The 20,982-nt window shown below is 44.3% G+C and overlaps 1 long non-coding RNA gene across 1 annotated transcript in view; it reads left to right on the top strand.

Annotated features, from left to right (window-relative positions):
• The window catches only part of LOC134956960 (uncharacterized), a 67,299-nt gene extending 46,701 nt beyond the window's left edge, over nt 1-20,598 (top strand). Inside the window, exons 2-4 of the long non-coding RNA XR_010186337.1 lie at nt 18,729-18,797; nt 18,873-19,085; nt 19,998-20,598. This is a non-coding gene — a long non-coding RNA (uncharacterized LOC134956960). The remainder of the gene's footprint in view (nt 1-18,728; nt 18,798-18,872; nt 19,086-19,997) is intronic.
• Nucleotides 20,599-20,982: the final 384 nt, after the last annotated feature.

Genomic DNA, 20,982 nt, shown 5'->3' with positions numbered 1-20,982 from the left:
CAGTAATATGCAAAACCTCTTTAATGGCAATAATCATGTACCGTATACCCTTTGCCACCTTCGGCTGTAATTTTGCATCTTCATAGTCGACACTAGAGTCAGTATCTGTGTCGGTATCTGTGTCATCGATCTGGGATATGGTGCGCTTCTGAGACTCCGAAGGACCTGGCGCCCCAGGGACAGGCATGGACTGGCTACCTGACTGATTCCTAGCTTCTGCCTTGTCTAACCTTTTATGCAATAGATTGACATTTGCATTCAAGACATTCAGCATATCCACCCATTCCGGTGTCGGCGTTGCCGACGGCGACATGACATTCAAGCACTCCCCCTCCACATTAAGCGAGCCTTCCTCGTCAAACACGTCGACACACGCGTACCGACACACTTCACACACACACAGGGAACCCCTTTCCTGAAGACAGTATCCCTGTCAAGGCCCTTTGGAGAGACAGAGAGAGAGTATGCCAGCACACACCCCAGCGCAATGACCCTGGAGACCAACACAAAATGTTTTTCCTCAGCAGCGCTGTATATGCCCCCCCCCCCCGTTTCTTTTAAGCACCCTTTCACCGTGTGTAAGCAGGGGAGAGTGCGGGGAGCTTCCTCTCAGCAGTGCTGTGGAGAGAAAATGGTGCTGGTGAGTGCTGAGGGAGAAGCCCCGACCCCTCGGCGGTGGGCTTCTGTCCCACTCAAACTTAGTAAAATATGGCGGGGGCTCTTTTATATACATGTACAGAGCCCACCTGTACATGTATATAGTCTTTTTTGCCATGCAGAGGTTTATATTGCTGCCCAGGGCGCCCCCCCCCCCCCTGCGCCCTGCACCCTTACAGTGACCGGAGTATGTGAGGTGTATGGGAGCAATGATGCACAGCTGCAGTGCTGTGCGTTACCTCAGTGAAGCTGAAGGCTTCTGCCGCCTGATGACTTCTGTACTTCTAGCTCTGTGAGGAGAACGGCGGTGCGGCTCAGGGGGTGGACGGCGGTAGAACCTGCGTTCACCCCCTCTGGAGCTAATGGTGTCCAGTAGCCGAGGAAGCAGAGCCTATCTTTGACAAGAAGGTCTGCTCCTCTCTCCTCAGTCCCTCGATGCAGGGAGCCTGTTTCCAGCAGTGTTCCCTGTGAAAAAGCAGTAAAAGGTAGAAAAAAATCCAAACAAAAATGCTTCTAGGCAGAGAACTCTGGAGAGCTCTCTGCAGTGCACCCATCTTGCTCTGGGCACAGTGTAAAACTGAGGTCTGGAGGAGGGGCATAGAGGGAGGAGCCAGTGCACACCCAGAGTCCAAAGCTTTCTTAAAGTGCCCTATCTCCTGCGGAGCCCGTCTATTCCCCTTGGTCCTTACGGAGTCCCAGCATCCTCAAGGACGTTAGAGAAAACCCATTTACTAGCTGCCCCCCCTCCGTGTGTATGTGTGTTTGACCCCCACCCCAATCCAAGTATATGTGTATATATAACCCATTCATTAGCTACCCCCCCTGTGTGTGTATGTGTTTGACCCCCCACCCCAATCCAAGTATATGAGTGTATGTAACCCATTTATTAGCTGCCCCTATGTGTGTGTGTGTGTGTGTGTGTGTGTGTGTGTTGACCCCCATACAAGTATATGAGTGTATATAACCCATTTATTAGCTGCCCCTCCCATGTGTGTATATTTGTGTGTGTTTTGACCCCCATACAAGTATATGGGTGTATATATAACCCAGTTATTAGCAGCCCCCCCGTGTGTGTGTGCGTTTGACCCCCACCCAATGCAAGTATGGGTGTGTATATAATCCATTATTCACTGTTTCCCCCACCCCCAAACAAGCTGCTGCGGCGGCTGTCGGACATAACAGAGGGGAGGTGAAAGTAAGTTCTCACCTGTCCCCATTGTCGAAGTCAAAAAAATATGACATAAAGAGAACATACAAACTACACACATATAAGTCGCTATATTTGCAAATTTGCACAGCGAGCACAGCAATATAAGGTAACACACGCATTTACACGGACATGCCACAGAGATGGATTCGACACTTATTTCATACAGTACATAATTGTGATAATATCAAGCACCAGACATCATGATGATTTAAAATTATGTAATGAAGTAATGTCATGTATGTGTATTATTTGAACGAAACCAGATAGACCGGACTATCGAAGCAACAAGATTAATGTGTAGATTCATTTGATACTTGTTATTAAGTTGTAGGACATTGCAACACGGAACAATAGATATTCCAAACAGGTAATGAACAGGAAACTCAGGCCAGACCTTTGGATGTCTTCAAGGCTGAACCTGATTAGCATATACAAAGGGACTTGTGACTCATCGTGAATCCCTCCCCCAAAAACTAGATAACACTTATTGATCACACAGGAGCTCAGTGGCTTTTTGGTCTCAGAGGATGATGGACTTGCTGCCAGATCAGTTCCTGTATTTATTTACAAAGAGAGAGAGAGACATAAGATGTATTGGAGGGAATGGTAATTGTATCGCTGGCTTGTAACTGAAACTGTATGTAATGGTATGTTACTGTATGTAATTGTATGTTTTAACTGCTTACTGTCTGAGTGTAATCATGTAACTATAGGTATACTGTACTTTGTAATATATATTGAATCCATATCCTTTTTTTTTAATATATTCTTTATTTTGGTTTTTCAGAAGAAACAAAGATGTTACAAACAATACAACATTATATAAACACGTGGGTCATTAGACCAGTAAAGCATAGAACATCTAGAATCCACACAAAAGACAAGACAAAGGATAGTGGGGGGAAAAGGGGGTAAAGTCAGGGAAGGGGAATGGGTGAGCTAATCAATCTTAACTGGGTGCAAATATGGGTACCGTACAGTGAGGCGGATTACATCAGAAAGCGGTATCATGGTGAGTCTAGTGGAATCTGGTCTTTGTAGGCGGAGGTAGATTTAAATTCCAGCCAAGAAAACCACGTGGCGACATAATCGGCATGTGAGTCAAGGACTGAATGAAAAATATCCTCCATTGTTCTATAAAATTCTATTCGCTGGAACCATTCCCATATTCTGGGGGGGGGGGGGGGGGGGGCCGGAGACTTCCAGTGGACCGGTACCACCGCCCTCGCTGCGTTTTTCAGATGCTTGAGAAGGGAATGTTTGTATTTTGCTAGTGGAATTGTAGTGTGGGAGAGCAACCAGAAGTCAATCCCAGTAGGAGCCTGAAACCCCAGGATTTTGGAGGAAATTTGAATAACCTGGCCCCAAAAGGTAGAGATCAGGGGGCAGTCCCACCATATATGAATAAGGGTACCACGGTCTTTTCCACATCTCCAGCACAAGGGGGATACCGAAGGAAAGAACTTATGCAGAAGGGAGGGACATCGATACCACCTAGTAAGCAGTTTATACGGTGTTTCAATAACTTCTAAACTTGTAGAGCAACGGGACATAATTTCACAGTGCTTCTTCCAATTAGTATGTATCCCTCTAGGTGCAAGATCAGCATCCCATTTCGTGCAGAAAGCGGGATCTCCTGTGAAACGTCCATGTAGCAATATCTTATATATACCCGATACAACATGTGTGGGTTCAGAGGATTGGGAACACATTGCTTCAAAATGTGTAATATTGCTAGTTAATGTAGCGGGTGACCTATGAGACAAAGTAAAGTGACGAATGTGGAGATAAAACCAGAAGTCAGTTGCAGGAATATCAGTGCCCTCCCTGAGTTCCTCAAAAGCTCTGACCTTCCCTCCAGAGAGCAAATGTGTTACCCTAGTCAAGCCTGCCTATCCCCACCTGGCGGCCGCACCTCCACCCATACCCGGCCCAAACAGTGGGTTGTCAAGAAGCGGGAGAAGCAGGGAAGTAGATGAGGAAAGACCCAGTCTATATCGCAGTGTTCTCCATAGAGCTAAGGTGGGCCCAACTGTCAGGTGTGGGGAGCGGCCAATAGTCCTAAGCCAGGGTACTGCCTGCAGTTGTAAACCCGAGGACCGTTTCTCCAAGTCAACCCACTGCTTAGAGCCGGCACCAGGACGCGACCAATCCAGGATCCTATTCAAAATCGTAGCCTGATAGTATGTCGAGACCATGGGCAGCTGTTGGCCCCCCTGCGTCTTCCTATAAAATAGGTAGCAATGCTTGAACCTGGGCTTCCTGCCCTCCCAAACAAATCGGCTAATAGCTTTGTGTGTGTCTACCAAAAACTGATGGGGGAGCTTTAAGGGGATGGTCTGGAAAAGATACAGCAGCCTTGGCAGGATATTCATTTTCACAATGCTCATACGGCCTAGCCAGGAGAACTTCTGTTGAAGCCACTGCGACATTTCCTTACGCAGCTTACGCAGTAAAGGGAGGTGGTTTAGAGTGACAGTAGTCGAAAGTGAGGAGGGGATCAAAATGCCTAAATATTTAATGTGTGAGGGGTGCCAGGTGAAGGGAAACATAGTCTTCAGAGACGAGACTAAGTCAGCGGGGAGAGAGATATTAAGGGCCGTAGACTTAGCATAATTGATCTTAAAATTGGATAATGCTCCAAAGCGTGCAAATTCTTTCATAAGACCAGACAGGGATATAGCAGGGTTCGTAACGACCGCTAGCAGGTCGTCCGCGAACAATGCAAGTTTGTGTTCAGTTTCACCCACCCTCAAGCCAGTGACATCAGGGTTCTGTCGGATGGCCCTAGCCAGAGCCTCCATACAGATAACAAAGATCAATGGTGACAACGGGCATCCCTGTCTAGTCCCATTAGAGATGTCTATCGGGTCAGAAAGTATTCCGTTCACCCGCACCTGTGCCGAGGGAGCTCGATATAGCGCTAAGATTTTTTGCAAAAACACTTCCCCCAGGCCCAATAGTCGCAGCGTCTTTTCCATAAAAACCCAGTCGATGCGGTCAAAGGCTTTCTCAGCGTCTATGGAGAGAAGCATCATGGGAGCCTTATCGGAGCTTGCATGGGCTATCAGGTCAATCACCCGTATGGTATTGTCCCTCGCCTCTCTACCTCGAACAAAGCCAACCTGATCCGAGTGTATCATTGCCGGCAGCAACAAACACAGGCGGTTCGCTAAGAGTTTAGCGTACAATTTAATATCAACATTAAGGAGGGAGATTGGCCTGTAACTGGATGGCAATGATGGGTCTTTCCCGTCTTTAGGGATGACCGTGACGTGTGCCTCTAAGGACTGGTTTGAAAAGGGGGCCTGCGGAGAGACAGAATTGCAAGCGTGGAGCAAGAGAGGGAGAAGTTTATCTTGAAATGTTTTGTAATAAGATATGGGGAGGCCGTCGGGGCCCGGACTTTTACCAGACGGGGAGGACTTCAGGGCAGACACAAGTTTGTCGTGTGTAAAAGGGTCTTCAAGGGCTTTAATTATAGCTGGGGAGAGGGACGGAAATTAATCTCTTTTAGGAAATCCTCTACTGCCTTCCCATGCATTGACTGTTCACATTGGGAGCGCAAATTATAGAGTTTCGTATAGTACGCCTGAAAGATCTCAGCCATCTTACCGTCAGAAGCATGGGGCACACCAGAGGAGTCCCTAATCTCCCTAATATAGGTGAGGGATCTTTGGGCACGAAGAGAGCGGGCAAGAAGCTTCCCAGGTTTGTTACCCCACCTATGGAACTTGTGCCGGCAGCAATGGAATGCCCTGCGGGTGCCTTCATTCAGCAGGTTATTAAGGGAAGACCGAGCTTCTTGCAGTTCTGCTAACACATCGTAAGTTAGTGTGGATTTATGTATGAGTTCCAGCTTTTTAATTTTAGCAAGTAGGGCTTCCCGACAGTCATTTTTTTGTTTCTTGAGGAGGGAGCCCAGTTGGATGCATTTGCCTCTAACCACGCATTTATGGGCTTCCCACACCGTCACTGGGGATACCTCGTCAGTCACATTAAAAGCAATATAATCCTCTATAGTGCTTTCTAATTGGGCCCGACAGTCTGGGTCTCTGAGAAATCGCTTGTTAAAGCACCAACGCCATTGGCGTGGGGGAGGGTGGCGCAAAGACAGGGTAAGAGTAGTGGGGGCATGGTCAGAGCCAACTATTTGACCTATTGTGGCATCTACAAGAAAATCAAGGGAGTTATGATCCACAAAGAGATAGTCGATACGGGAATAACAATTAAGTGGATAAGAATAAAACGTGTAGTCTCTATCTTTGGGGTGGAGCAGGCGCCAGGTGTCCATTAGCTGGAAATCATGCAGAATTGACTTAAAGCGTCTAACATCATGTAATGAGGATCTGGGTGCTCCAGTTGAAGTATCTAGAAGAGGCTCCAACGCCCAGTTAAGGTCACCTCCAATCACTAATACCCCTGCCAGAGACTGTTCTATCAGCTCCAATGCCTCTCTCATAAAACGGATCTGGCCTTGATTAGGAAGATAAAGGTTAACAAAGGTAAAAGTTTGGTCAGCAATAGTGGCCTTCACCAACAGGCCCCTCCCGTCTCCAATAGGGATTTCTGATACATCACATAATCTAATATGCTTAGCAAATAAAATTGCAACCCCCTTGGCCTTAGCCCCAGAGAAATCATTATAATATCCCTGCGGGAAATGACGGGAGTGTAGCTTCGGAGAGGCACCTCTTTTAAAGTGCGTCTCCTGAAGGAACACCACGTCCGCTTTGTCGGTATACAGAGAGTATAGAAGCCGGGATCTCTTCTCGGGGATGTTAAATGATACTAACTTTAAATTAGCCATAATGATCTGATACTAGTGAATACCAGCACTGCCATATCAACGTGTCACCCATATAACACTGCTGAAAGAGTAACCGCCCATAATACCTCATCCAAGTGGGGGGAGGGGGGGAGGGAAGCACAAGAGGAAGGACAGGGGGAAGTAACGTAGACAATAAAAGACAAAGAAAACAGCTGTCAATACAACAGCAACACTCTGCATCATTAGTCATGGGAAACCAGAAACGGCCCATGATCTACAAATGAATAGCAGAGCAAAGGGGGGTCTGAGGGGAACCGGGACACATCGCCATCAGATAGCATTGAGGTACAAACAAAATGATTCAGTGGACAGAGCAGTTCACATAAAAAAGAAATTGAATCAGAAGACTACGAAATCAAGTAAGACACTGGGTGCTGAAGGCAAAACGGCATAACGGGTAACGTTAATCTAATATAGGAGTGACACAACTTAGGAATCAAGAAACAAAAACCAAAGCACATAACTAGGCAGGAAGTGTCAGTACCTGAGCAACAACTGGAGGCAAACAGGCACTGAAACAGTTGCCGGCATAGAACTATGCAACCAGCAGTGGAGGGACATCGCAAAAAAGAAAACAACATATCAAAATCACATTAAATATGTCAAGTAGTCACGTGTCCCTGGAGATTGAAACTGGAGGCCCTGCCCACCTCCGTCATCTGTGGCAACTGTAGCAGCAGGAACGGTTGCAGATTCCTTGAACGTGTCATCCCGTCGCCGCCTCCTGGGATTACAGACTCTCTACCACCGTTCCATATGGGGCGGAGGAGACAGTGAAAGTTCAAACGGGTCCAACCAATTAGGGAGACTCGGGGCCAGGATATCCAGGGCTGAGCAGAAGTCCTTAACGCCGTCATATTCCTGTAGGACAAAAAGGGTTCCTTTGTAGGTCACTTGGATAGATAATGGGAATCCCCACCGAAATTTGATGTTACGGTTTTTAAGTTCATCTGTGAGGGGGCGGAGTATACGCCTCTGTTGTAAGGTAGACCACGAGAGGTCCGGGAAGATTTGTATCCTATGGCCCTCAAAAATAATGTCCGGTACCCATCTGGCTGCCCTAAGAATCTCGTCCTTTTCCTGAAAGTAGTGGAGTCTGCAGATAACGTCCCGGGGTCTGTCCGTCGGCGTCCCTCTAGGTCGCAAGGCCCGATGTGCTCTGTCAAACACCATCTGGTAGTCAGAGTCCGCTCCTAAAAGTTCATTGAATATTTTGGTTGGAGCAGATTCAACGTTTTGGGGTGCGACGTCTTCAGGCAGTCCCCGTTTTCGCAGATTATTCCAGCGTCCCCTGTTATCCACGTCATCTAGTCGGCGGCCAATGGCTATCAGAGAACGCGACTGGCGAGAAATGAGATCATGGAGATCAGATATTTTAGAGTCCGTCCTCTCGGAGCTATCTTCCAACGTTACCACTCTATCTGCGACCTGAGTGACATCGGACTGTATGGTAGAGAGACGGGTCTGAATGGAATCTTGTATCCGTTGTTCCATAGACTGAAGGTCTTGTTGCAGGTCCTGGCGGGTGGGAAGGGACCGCAGTTTAGAGAGAATGGTAGATAAATGCGAGGACTCCACCACAGGAGAAGATGGCGGAAGGAGAGCAGGGAGCCCCCCAGTCATATTACCGGCCATGGTTCCGGAGAGTAATGAAGATGAAGAAGGGGTGGATGAGGTAGAGTCAGTTACTGGTGGCCGGAATAGCGTCCGAAAAGCCTTGGCTTGGGATGAATCGGCTGGAGTAGTTGACACTTTCTTGGTAGATCGTCTTCTCGTTATGAGGCACGGTGCTAAGCGTAGTCAGAAGGAATTATCGTCGAATTGGGTGTCCACTTACAGGCGACATATCACATGTTCCCCTCAGTGTGGCTCGGTCAGATCATTGTAATTTAGAGATCAGGCACCATGATGTTAAGGGTAGAGTATCGTAGTTGCAGAGAGCCGGGCGCCCGCCAACATGTCGCGGTGCTCAATGTACCCCCTTTTCAGAAGAGCAGGAACAGCAGTGGCAGGGGAAGGGGGGTCTCCGCTATCTCCCCGTTACAGTATAATAAAGTCTGAAGAAAGGGTGCAATTCAGGGAGTCGCCACAGAAGGGCGTTCCAGTCCCAGCAATGAAACAGGTTGCATATAGGTGAGGTTGGCTGTGTTTCCCTTAGTAGACGGGAATGTAGGGTAATAAAGATTTAATAAAAATAAAAATATGGAGGCCAGGAGGGGGGGGGGACAGGTGAGGTACTACACACTGCTGATCCCCAGTTGTCAATATTTCAACAGTGCCCAGCAGAATGAGTTGCAAGCAGCTAGGCTGTGAGCACAGTGTGGAGGACAGTGGTGATGGGCAAAGTGGGCAAGTAGCCCTTAAACAAAATGGCGCCGTCGGTCTCCAGTATAAGGCCTCTGAGACCGGGCCGTCCACTATTCTTCTGGTGCGGGCTTAAACATTGGTGGCAGTGGAGAGGTGCCTCCCAGGCACCGAGGCAGTCTGGAGGCTTGGTAGGCTGGCGGGGTCCGGCGCGCTCCCGTGCGCGGTAACACGATCCTCGGCTCCCCGCTGTCTCCTTGGCGCCGGTCAGCTGGTCCCCGCTCCGGTCAGCGCACAGAAGAGGGAGCTCTCTGGCCAGGTCAGCCAGGCAAGAAGGGAGAGCAGTAAAGGCAGCCAGCGGGGTGCATATGGTCCACTTCCGGTCCCGGCTGAAGAGAAATTGAGCCCCCGGCTTCAGGTGGGTGAGTAGGCCGCAACCTGCACGGGTGCAGGAGGCACCCGCCGGCTCCGCAGACCACTGTACCCAAGGTAGGAGTGGGGCAAGGGTGCAGGAACAAGTGTGGGGATCTGGTAGCAGCAGGGAATAGTGTAAATATAGGTGCCTCAGGCAGGAGCTCCAGCACTACATGACTGCCTGGGTCTGTTACCAAGCCACGCCCCGAATCCATATCCTTTTTAATAACAAATATATACATCAATGAGCTTTGGAACCCAGATAATGTGTGGGTGTATTGTTTTCTCTTATGGGATGCAGTGTTTTGCGATGTATAGCGCACATTCATGGGATATGGTAATAAGAGGTGCAGGCATTTACAATATATATTAGAGCGGGCATTTTAAATATTTGTGAGAAATCAATTTGGCATTCTTAGATGGGGCTCGTCCGGGATTTCACGTTCTTAATGTACATTATAAACGCGATGGTTTGGTCGATCAGCTTGTGATGGACGCATCCTAAAGCTGAGAAAATCATATCCGTGTGTATTGCTGTGTTTTTAGTAAGACGCTGATATGAAATTCAAGGGATAATGCGTTTCTCATAATATTTAAGATGCTAAAATGCATTTTTATTGTTGCAAAACAAGGTTCAAATAAGTCATATTGTGTTTGATTCAGATTGGATTGTTTATCTGTTTAAGTAGGTTTAAAAGTATATTTAAAAGTTGCTGCATAGCCTTGATATAGTTTTTATTTTTAACTCAGGTCTAAAATAACTTCTGGTGCTTGTATGATGTGTGATTTCTTTGTGACAAAGGAAGCTGCATGGTCTGTCCTCCATTTTGGACTAATCACATGGCCTGTCCACCATTTTGTGTAACCCTCATGGATGTGGAAGGGGGAGGAGCAGTGGCCATTTTGGGAAGGTCATTTTCTAAATGGCTGATTTTCACTGCTCAGAATAATCAGCTTTCCTTGGTCACATCAAACACCATTTATGAGTTACCAATGCATTTATTTAACCCATGCCATAGTCAATTACAAATAGTTTCAGCTGGGCCTAGTGAGAGTTAATAGATGAATACTTGGTGTAAGAATTACACACAGATTTAAACAAGGTTTTTTCTTTTTCCTCCAGAATTTAGTTAAATCTGCTTGCTAGTTTAAGATAGCCATTGAAATGTTAATTAACCAGTGTAACTGCTTTTTCTTAGCAGTGAAAACCACTTTTACAGGCAGGCAAAAGCACATAGCTTTGATATGCAAATTAGAAGCACTGAATGGGTAAGGTGTCTCATAGGAGACCAGTGAATGGTATATTATATATAATATTATTATAATTATGTGTGTGTTTATATCAGTGTATATTCTGCAAGATAGCTATCCAATCTGAATCATATCATTTAAATTATTGCTTATTGCTAGATTCATTATAGATCTGTGTGAAACCGAATACATTTGTTGCTATATAGTTAAAACTAAAATAACAGTGTTTAAGGAAGTAAGTATAAAGACACAAAACGCAGTTCTGGCCCAGTCGTAATAGGGTTAAATGGAACAAGTGTGTGTTGTGTTTAGTGGGCAATTATAGTTTTTATTGCTCACTTTTATTGAAGTTGTGTGAGTTGTTTTATTGTGTACGCACATTGGTACACGTGATACGGAACGTGGACAGCGTACAAAAACGTGCAAGTGGCGCAAGGCCGCACACGTGGCATAGAGGTATGCACGGTTCCGTAATTACGCAAGCTTGCGTAGGGTTGTGTGCGCATAATAAAACCACATGATAGTATCGTTTAGTTAAAAGGTGGGACAGTAGCCACGCTACAATAGCACAAAACTGCCCAGTTTCTAAAGCAGATTAGTATAAAACTTTTTGTTTAAACTGTATTGCCTCTGGGAGTAAAGCTGCTTACCTGAATGAATCAACATTTTCTGTACAGAAAAACAAAGTGTATTTGAGTGAGCGAACGTAGGAGTGAGTGGATATTCGAACCCAGGGAATTCGGGATCCCGTCGTGTGGTACACCGAGTGAGTGGAGGCTTGGTGGCGTGAGGTGGCTGACTCACGTTAGTATAAGGTTTAATACGTAAGTCGTGAGGAGACTTACACAGGAGCATGGTAGGGAATTGTGAATTGTGTTGTGACCCATATAGTTTTTGATACGCTCCGGCTGAGGTTTCGCAGCTTGTGATTCGATTCCAGTGGTCGTACGGCAGATAAGTAACAAGTACCTATATGCTGTGCGATTGGACCGCGCGTTTGTGGGTGCGATATTTAGCACAACGTGATATCCTTTTTACAAGCTTTTGCGTAAAATCGTGGTATCATTAGCGCTGTATAGAGCATACGCAAGCGTGATTTGTGTATAATAAAGCGCATAGGGAGTTTTCGCTGGTCTCAGGAAAATCTCCAACGACAGATACTTTACTGGAAAGGGTAAGTTATTCCTAAAAACTTCCAGTAAATATAGGTCAATAGGGGCCCTAAGTTGGGTACATTGCCTTCGCTATCGACAGTGTATGGTAGTACTGGCCAACGTGGGCGGTGAGCGGGTGAAGAGCGCTCGGAGAACTTTCACCGTCACCTTATATTGAGTATTTTGGTGTTTGTGGGAAAAGGCCCACAATTATGGGAGCCAGTTGCTCAAGTAAGGGACGATTAACCAGGGTTCAGGTTGAAGAGCCGCGGCCCAGGGGGTCAGTGAAGTTTAAAGGAAAAAGTATTATGTGTGGGAAGTATGGTCCACACACTGAAGACTTTTTGTCATAATGGGAACGTATGACTGACAAAGATAGGGAACCATTCCCTAGGGTGGGCAGCTTTGAACCAGAGGTATTGCAGAACTTAAGGATAAGAATATGTGTGATAAAATCCCGAAAACAAAGGGTCAGACATACAAATAAACCTGTGACAGCAAGAGGGGTTGGTGAGTTTGATCCTAAGGTATTGCAGGTGGTATGTTTAACCAAAGTCATATAAGACAAGAATGGAAATATAAGAACTGTTTGAACTTGTAGCAACAATAAATAAGTAGGAAAAAAAAAAAAGAGAATGCAAGTACACCACCATATGTAGATGTGGAAGCAGTTACGGCCAGCATACAAACTATAGAAAATAATAAAAATATGACTGTAACCTATATATGTACTAATGAATGTTGAAGTTTTCTTTAGGAGGAGAAGGTGACCTGATTGTTTTCAGCCCTTTCTCATGTACCCAGAGGAGTATCCAACTGGTAAAAGAAGAGCAGTAGCCTATGGGGGAAGTGGCTGAGACCAGTAGAACAGGTAAGTATGGTATCATTTGTGTACATATATAGTAAAACCCAAAAATAAAACAAAAAAAATCAAGAACGTAACGTCAGAAATGGAGGGAAAAAAACCTGTCCGCACATTAGTATTTGCCAGTAGGAAAGCAGACAGAGACAAGATAACCCCCGGGTATTTCTTTCAGTTACCATATAAGAAGTATTAATTCCTAGTAATGCCCCTAGTACAGATGTGCTTGGAAATGTTTGTTGGACCATGTACAGACCCCTAATACGGGATGAGAAGGATTGAATTAAATACTTCGCATGACCTAGAAGCTTGTCAAACTTTTTTTTTTGTTTTTGTCTCTTGCAGAAATAGAAAACTCTCCATCTGGATAAGATCACTGGTAAACACTAATTCGGCAAATGGGAGGTGGCTGTCTCTGTGCAAATGGACGGGCTCAATAAGGCATTGAGTGTCAGGGTGCAGACTTCTTTGCAAAATTGGAAAGGGGTCACAGTAGCTAATCTTAGATAGTGTGCTATTGAACATCACAAGAATAGTGCTAGGCGCAGAGAACAACAGTTGGAGAGGTTGAGGATGGTAAGTATACTGGCACATACAGGAAAGACCCATCAGTCCAAACCCCAGATCCCAAATGGTCAATAATATGTTACACTTGTAGGAAGGAAGGGCATTTTGCCAGAGATTGTAGGAGTAGTAGGACACATAGTCAATATAGATCCCCTAGACAGAAAACACAAGCCACATTATTAAACACAAAGGGGTATATTTACTAAAATTCGTATTTGTACCGATTTGGAGTGAGATTCATCACGAATGACATCGAATGTGTGAATTTGCAACTTTTTGAATTTGTTACGCCTAATTTACTAAGCTGTCGTATTTTTATTTTTCGTGTTTTCCGATGTCGATGTCATTTGTGGTTTTGTAAGGTAGAATGCGGCCGATTTTGAGGATTTACGGCTGTGTTATGTTTTTTTTTTTACGACTGCATCACATTTCGGGTACGGCAGTGTTTATCCGTTCCCGGGCGCGTTTTTTTTCTAAGTTTCGTTTTTGTCACTCGTCCGTGATTGGTTTGATTCGTGATGGAGGAGTGTCTGTGCTCATTACTATAAAAATGCCCCAAACCGTCCGCATCTCGTGGGTTTAGCTAGTGGAGAGATGAGAGGAAGGTGTGTTAGGAGTTGGTGAGTAGTTTGGAGTTTGTGGAGGATTTGAGGTTATTTTCGATTGTTGAGTGCTGTACTGTGTGTGTAAGTAGTCTTGTCATACTTGTTGTGTAGTTATTTAAAAGTCTGTCTATTTTTTGTTATTGTTTTTTTTTAAAGTCTGTTGTCATTGTTTGTGTGTGTGTGTGTGTGTGTGTGTGTGTGTGTGTGTGTGTGTGTGTGTGTGTGTGTGCTTGGTGTGTGGTGTGTAGTGGTAGTGGAGGAGTGTGTTTACTGTTTTTTTTTCTCAGTGTTATTTGTTGTTTGTCCGGATTATGTCCCAGTCAGAGGTGAGTGTGGTGGAGGAGGTGAGTGAGAGGGAGGAGGTGAGTGAGGTGGAGGAGGTGAGTGAGAGGGAGGAGGTGAGTGAGGTGGAGGAGGTTAGTGAGGAGGAGGGGGAGGTTGCTGCTGTGGCCTCCAGTAATACTGACAGTGATGGTGCTGTGGCTCCGCAGCCACGCACCACTACAAAGACGGGCCGCAATTTTAAATTCAGCTACGCTGAGAATATGGCTTTGGTGCGGGAGCTGATGAGGCATCATCGACAGTTGTTTGGCCATGATGCTGCAAAGGTGTCGTCACGCAGGAAGACTGTTCTGTGGTGGAAGGTCGTTGCGGCTGTAAATAGTGAGGGTGTGGTGAGGCGGACCGAGGACACGTGTCGTAAGCGTTTCTACGATATACAGCACCGTGTCAAGGCGAAGATGGCCAAGGAGGCTAAATCAGCCCGCCAAACCGGGGGTGGACACCCCTTTCGAGCGTCTTATCGGGATTGGGAGGAGCCTGTGCATACTCTCATTCCGGCCGAAGTGGTTGGTGCGACTCATGTCCGGGATTCGGATCGGCCAAGGCAGGATGGTGATTTTTTTTTAAAATTAATTTAAACATCTGTGCTTTGTCCTTAGTTGTCTGAAATGTCTTCTAGCTAATTGTGATTGTAAATTGGTTCATTCTTCTAATGTGTTGGTGATGTATTGCAGGCCAGGCCAACCTGCGGCTCTCCACCTGTTGTGAAACTACAAGTCCCATCATGACTTGCCACAGTTTTGCAATTACAGAATGCTAAAACTGTGGCAGGGCATGCTGGGATGTGTAGTTTCACTACATCTGGAGAGCCACAGGTTGTCCAGGCCTGATGTAGTGTTAATCTCAACTATGTATGTTTTAATCCTTTGTATTGTTAATTTTTCTGGTTGCCTTGGCCTTTTTCTGGTGTCTTATTTCAAAAGTAAATGTTTGTTGGTGTATTTTAAAGAAGTGTGATTAATGTTTTTTGTTTTGTTTTTTCAATGGACTTATGTTTATTGTGTGTTGTTCTGGGTTGAAATTTGTGTTGTTGATGTGATTTAGCATGCATATTTGGATTAGATGATTTCAATTTTGGCCACATATTTGTGGGTAGTGTTTTCTTGTTAGCATTAATAATTGGTCACTTAGCGTGCAATATTGTGGTTGTGTCAAGCTACGACGTTTGGGTTTTAAGTATTATAATATTGTGCATTATGTCCCTTTGTGTATGTATTGTTTGGTAAAATTGTAACAAAAAATAATGGAAAGTGTAACTTATCCTGCGCTTGATCTTTGTTTCATAATGGCAACACTCAGACTCCCATTATTCAGTATATGTTTTTTTAGAACATGTAAAGAGAATTTAGGGAGATAGATATAGTGAAGCACAATTTAATACAAATCAATTCATAAACAGTACATAAATATAAAATTCATAGGTTGGTATAATTAATTTATAGCAGCATAATAAATTGAACAGTCTTCAATGGGGAAAAACAGATGGGTAATTACCAGTCTTTCAGAACTGTGAAACAGTTCATATCCAGCTTGCGGGTTTTATATTTAAGGAGGATCCCGGAAATCCTCTATCTCCACGCTAGGCTGGAACAGGATGGCAAAATCCCAAGTGTGTTGTCCCGTTTTGCTGTGCGTTCACCGACGCGTTTCTACCCCAAAACAGGGGTCTTTTTCAAGGTGTGTGGGTAGTTGTAATGCTGCTCCCGTTCCGGAATTTAAATCGACATTCCACCAATGGGAACGTCACCCCCCTCAGCTGTACCCTATACAGCTAAATCCTACCAAGTCCCGTGGTCCCTTGCGGGTGGTGATGTCCTCTCGCTGGTCCGCTGACCTCAGTCGCGTAGCAACGTCCTGCGGCTATCCGTTGTCATGTAGATGGCCCGGCTGTCCTAGCACTTCCGGGTAGCGGCGGTGTCCGTTCTCTCTTCTAATCAATCCACCGAGTTTAAACACACGGACAGATTGTTCCAAGTTCCTTAATCATGTCTCTATGTGATTATATTAAAACATCCTTGTAATAATCGGTAGTTAAAAACGGCTAATAGCGCGACGTCACTTCCGGGGATGTCATCTAAGTGGAAAGTGATGAATGATATTCATGAATCAGCAAAAAAATAATGCAAACATTAAGAGGTTAAAACATTTAAAATTGGACATATTGAAAAAGCACTTTTGTCCATACTATAAAAACCACTTAATCTCAAAATCACTATTCAGACCTCAAGGTTTTAATGTCCGTAGCTCATAAATGGTTTTCATTTCTGATTGTGCTAATTGAGTGGCAATGTCACTGCGTCTCCAATCTCCCTTAATGTGTTTAATTCCACAGAATTGTTTGATGGCAGTAACATTGCTACAATGGGTAGTTCTAAAGTGCTCAGAAAAGGCATGAGTTGTGAGGCCATTTTTTATATTCCGGAGATGTTCTCCTATTCTAACTTTTAGGGGGCGTGAGGTTCTCCCTATGTACCAAAACCCACAAGCACATTCTATACCGTAAACTACATTCTTGCTGTTACATGTTATAAAATCTGTGATTATGGACTTGGTACCATTAATTATGACCTCAGTAATTTTGCTTCCCTTGCCCGGAATCCCTTTACATCCCACAACGAAAGAAACCTTTTGATTTAATAGTATTCATTGGTTTCTTTGGTGGTTGAGCACTTTTCACTAGCTTTGTTTTAATAGTTGGCGCTCTCCTATAGACACATTTGGGTTTTGTGGGGAGCAGATTCCCTATTAATGGGTCTTTCTGTAAGATCTTCCAGTGTTTTTTTAGAGACCCTTCCAACTTCTTATGTTGGCTGCTAAATGAAGTAACAAACGCCCATTCATATCCATTTTTGCACTTGGTTTGACATTGGGTGCTAGGTTTTAGTAGATCTTTTCTATCTAATTCTACTATCTTATTCTTGGACTTTGTTACCTTTCCAGTATTATAACCTGAAACCTCAAATCTCTTACTTAATAATTCCGCTTGCTCCTCATATATTGTATCTTTAGTCCAATTTCTTCTCAGTCGTTTGAATTGTCCTTCCGGTATTGACTCTAGCCAGTTAGGATGGTAGCAACTAGAGGACTGAATATAAGCCCCCGAGTCCGTAGGTTTAATAAAAATTTTTGTGTTAAGACAATGTTCCTCTATAAAAACCGTGACATCTAAAAAGTTAATTGTCTCCTGACTACTCTCAAATGTGAAAAAGATATTGACTTGATTCGAGTTTAAATAGTTAAAACATTTTCCTAAATCCTCAGCTCCCCCTTTCCAGATAAAAAACACGTCATCGTATGGACAAAAGTGCTTTTTCAATATGTCCAATTTTAAATGTTTTAACCTCTTAATGTTTGCATTATTTTTTGCTGATTTCATGAATATCGTTCATCACTTTCCACTTAGATGACATCCCCGGAAGTGACGTCGCGCTATTAGCCGTTTTTAACTACCGATTATTACAAGGATGTTTTAATATAATCACATAGAGACATGATTGAGGAACTTGGAACAATCTGTCCGTGTATTTAAACTGGGTGGATTGATTAGAAGAGAGAACGGACACCGCCGCTACCCGGAAGTGCTAGGACAGCCGGGCCATCTCCATGACAACGGATAGCCGCAGGACGTTGCTACACGACTGAGGTCAGCGGACCAGCGAGAGGACGTCACCACCCGCAAGGGACCACGGGACTTGGTAGGATTTAGCTGTATAGGGTCGGGCTGAGGGGGTGACGTTCCCATTGGCGGAATGTCGATTTAAATTCCGGAACGGGAGCAGCATTACAACTACCCACACACCTTGAAAAAGACCCCTGTTTTGGGGTAGAAACGCGTCGGTGAACGCACAGCAAAACGGGACAACACACTTGGGATTTTGCCATCCTGTTCCAGCCTAGCGTGGAGATAGAGGATTTCCGGGATCCTCTTTAAATATAAAACCCGCAAGCTGGATATGAACTGTTTCACAGTTCTGAAAGACTGGTAATTACCCATCTGTTTTTCCCCATTGAAGACTGTGCAATTTATTATGCTGCTATAAATTAATTATACCAAGCTATGAATTTTATATTTATGTACTGTTTATGAATTGATTTGTATTAAATTGTGCTTCACTATATCTATCTCCCTAAATTCTCTTTACATGTTCTAAAAAAACATATACTGAATAATGGGTGTCTGAGTGTTGACATTCTGAAACAAAGATCAAGCGCAGGATAAGTTACACTTTTCATTATTTTTTGTTACTATTGCACTTTTGGTGAAGGGTAAGGGATCCTTCGGGAAAGTGTACCCATTCCAGCTGCTATATTGCGCACGAGCACTTTCCTTATTACCCATTGTTTTGCATGTTTGGTAAAATTGTTTATTATTTAAAGTATACACACCCAATTAAGTCACTGAGAAATGCATAAGCATCGTTTAGTTTACTTCTCATCAGGTTCCACATATGTTTACATCACAATAATGAATTTGCATAAACATATTCTTAAACAAAGTATGTTCATAAGGACAATCTTCATATTTCTACAGTACGCAAAAGAAGCAGCACAGCCAGGCCTCATCCCACACTGCCAAGAGATGCAGATGGTGGCAATGCAGGTAAGATTTTACTGTAAACACATATTCTGCAAACACATAGAAAAACAAAATGTTAATGTTTATCTTATCACATAGGTTCTTCTTCTGCAAACGCCTCTCCACTAAGGCGCCCATCACAGGGCTTGGTTACTGTGGCTAGGAGGCCAAGCAAAAGACGCCGTCTTCAGGCTGAATCCCCAGCACCAGCATCACCACCCCAACGGCGCATCTCCGCAGTGTCGGCCCTGTCACCACTAGCTATTTTGGCCAGCCCACAAAGTGAGGATCCACAATCCCCTCAGTTGTGTGGTGAGTAAACATAACAATTTCCTGTAAGGAAGGATAAAAACAGTGGGTTAGATGTATTAACCTGGAGAAGGAATAAGGTAGTGAAAACCCAGTGAGATGTGCAAGGTGATGAAGGCAGCAGCACAAAAACATCATAACTGTAAATTTACATATTGGAGCTGATTGGCTGGTGCCTTTATCACCTTGCACATATCACTGGTTTATCACTTCCTTATGCCTTCTCCAGGTTTATACATCTGCCCTACTGTTTGTGCACAGCAAAAATAAAAAACAAGTGAACAGTCATCCTTGTAATAATCACCAACAGCAAGCACATGGTGGTAAGGTTTTTTTAGATGCTTAATTGTCAGATGTCATGTTGGCCATAGCAACAAATATGTATATTTTGAATATTTTGGAAAAACACCAACATAAATGTTAAGTCTCATCCAATATTTTTGCAGGGCCAACATCACCAGGTCTAAACTTAGGCCACCTTAAGACTTTTTCACCCATTGTTAATGTTTACATTTTCTAGCAAAATTTTTGATAACATTTTGGGCAGACCACTGACTGCCTTGAACAATGTATGAGTGTATTGGTAAACACATTTATTGTATTGTGTGTGTTGTTCCAAAGGAAGGTTCATACCCAATATGTAAATGTGGCAATTTGTATTTGTTCGAGTTCTTCGTGGTCGCACATTAATTATGGCTCAGAGTCCAACAATTCCAAAAAACTTTTTACAACTGAGTAGTGAAGGTTAGAAGCAACATATTTATACAAAAAGGTGAACAACATAGTTAAGTTTATGCCACAATCTATTTATCAATTCAAACATGAATATTAAGAAGTAATGCATGTTGACGTAAAGCTATAGTAAGACCAATACTAAAAAGTTACTAAATACTGGCTGTCTTCAACCCCATACAGAACCAGCCATCATGCCCGAGGATGCCCAGTAGGAAAGTGACCAGCAGGATACATACACTCTTCACCTGCAACCCATAGATGATACCCAGACAACCATGCCACAGGACATACCCCAACCACCCCAAACATCCCACAGCCCACAATTGAGCACAACACCAGCCCAGACTCAAATGGGCCCTGAGTTTTGGAGCGGTTGGGCCAAACAACAGGAACAAAACTATGCGTGCCTTAACACCCACAGCCAATACCTGGCAAGTCTGCCCCATCATCTGCCTAGACTGGCTCGAAACTCTGGCAGACTTATCGTTCAAGTGGGAAGAATAGCCAATTCAATGGAACAGATGAGGGTAGACAACTGCCAAATGGAAGCAAATCTCGTACGCATCATGGATGAACAACAGCGCGAACAACAATCCCTAATTCAGATCATCCAACACAACCACATTATTAATGAAAACATGTCCCGAATAATAGCAAGCCACACTGCAGCTAATACGAAACTCACTGCCAGCCTCAATATACTCAGCCAAAGCCTTATAGTTTTGGCATCACACCAAGTCAGCTCTAGCTCGGGAACAACTACACCAAACCAGACCCCAGTTCAATCCTCAGTTAGACGCTCCAGTAGAACCAGGAGCAACGAGCCAGCACAATCCTCGGCACCCAGCACACACAAAAGAAAAAATTAATCTGGCCTGCAGCTAATATTTTTTCTAATATTATATTATGTTGATTTGTTGTGGCAAAAATGCCTTTGTTGTAGGAAATAAATTGCTCACACGGAATATGTGTCTTGTTTAATTAGCTACAGAAACCACCTGTACATTAGTGTCTAGGCCCAGATGTGTATTGGTATAAATATATTGCCTGCCCCTAGGTGGCCTCAGCTCAACGTGTGTGTAATCTATGGCACCCAGCACATTGGGCATGGCCGCAAGCTCACAGAAAGCTACCCTGACTGCATGCCACTGCGACTTCTGGGTAG

The sequence above is a fragment of the Pseudophryne corroboree genome, chromosome 9 (genome assembly GCF_028390025.1).
Source record: "Pseudophryne corroboree isolate aPseCor3 chromosome 9, aPseCor3.hap2, whole genome shotgun sequence".
Classification (NCBI taxonomy): domain Eukaryota; kingdom Metazoa; phylum Chordata; class Amphibia; order Anura; family Myobatrachidae; genus Pseudophryne; species Pseudophryne corroboree.
This window is presented reverse-complemented; position numbering and strand designations above follow the sequence as displayed.